This window comes from Camelina sativa, chromosome 15 (genome assembly GCF_000633955.1).
Source record: "Camelina sativa cultivar DH55 chromosome 15, Cs, whole genome shotgun sequence".
Lineage (NCBI taxonomy): Eukaryota > Viridiplantae > Streptophyta > Magnoliopsida > Brassicales > Brassicaceae > Camelina > Camelina sativa.
In genome coordinates this window covers 15,116,945-15,118,565 of record NC_025699.1, presented here as the reverse complement: position 1 = coordinate 15,118,565, position 1,621 = coordinate 15,116,945, and positions in this window count along the sequence as shown.

The window sequence follows — 1,621 nt, the reverse complement described above, 5'->3', positions numbered from 1 at the left end:
TACTTTACATTTATTTTTATTTTATTTTTTAAAACAAAGTTTAATAATACCCTTTTTTTTATTTTATTTTGTCACGGGAAAGTGAAAATAAACGAGACAGATAACAAACAAATAATAATATTTTAGTGTTTTACTTTCCCTCCTACTCTAGTCTACTATATGATTCACTAAAGAGAAACAAGTGTAACATGTTTATCTTCTTGCTTAAAAGTATTAAAATTGGAGATTAGAGCTTATGATTGATCTACATAAAAATATAAGTATCATTTTAGATGTCAAAAATATGTACATAGGAGCAAGAAGAGTAAACCGGTTTACTGATTTTACTGATCTACTAAACCGGTTTGGTAGACAGCCAAATCATGGGTGCAAACCAAGCATAAACCAATAAATACTTTCTCTTTTCTTTTTCTCCTGTCGACAAAAGTGGATATATCTACTCCTTTAAAAAGTTTTATTTTATGACTTGTTAATTTTGTATAAAAAAGTTGAATTTAATAATCGGGGATGGCTGCCAAAGTTTCTTTACTGTTTTTGTTGTCTTTAGATAATTGCCAAATATATGTATGTATGACGATCGATGTAGAGCCACCAAGCAAAACCAAATTCAAGGAAAAGACAAGAAAACTAAAAAAGCAAAGTAAGTTTTGGTGTTACCGACTTCCCTCAAATCCCAATAATGCTTACAAGATCACAAAGTTGGATTAATTAGCACAACTTATCTTTAGCCTTTCTTGTAAATTGTATATTTGGAAATGTAAAATATTAACTATAAAACGTTTGATTCGTCGTCATTACGTTGTGTCAACAATCAAATCCAATCATATATATATATATATATATATATATATATATATACAATGAACATATACTATATTATAATAACGAATAGTCGACTGTTTTTCCACTATAGAAAACGAATGATCGTAGTGCCACAAAAAGGATCCAATGGATATGGAGTATGGGCAATGATAAACAATGTGAATATTTTTTGTATGTATGGGTCAGCTTATGTCTGTTGTTGCTGTATACACAACAGATCATATATTTATGACCAAACATTCCATTTATTTTCCATTTATTATTGTTTGTTAAATCCAAAAACCTTGCAAAATCCACTTTACGTTTGAAACAATCTTGTTCTTAGTCTATTTCCACATGATTGTTCTATAACTACTTTTCCTACCTACAGAGATAGAAAGGTAGAAATTGGTTGAGTTCCATTAACTTTTATTTTGCCTAACACTACAATCAGTGTAACAAAACATATGTTCCCTATGCGCGCGTTCTCGCTCTTGACTCTGTGGACAAACATGAAGTCAAAAATAGTCTCAACAAGAACAACTTCCCACGGCTGAATTGGACCAAATGGTGGAATCTGCTACATTATCCCTAACGATAATTTCTCTCTTTCCCTTATATCTTCGTGATGAACTTGATCCGGACATGACAATCCATGCAAATTCTTATGTTCTTACTCAAATTCTTATGCCAATCTCGTTGTGTCCAAAACACACAAATGTTTTTATAGATATAGTTACTCTTTTTTTTTTTTTTTTTTTTTTTTTTTTTTTTTTTTTTTTTTTTTTTTTTTTTTTTTTTTTTTTTTTTTTTTTTTTTT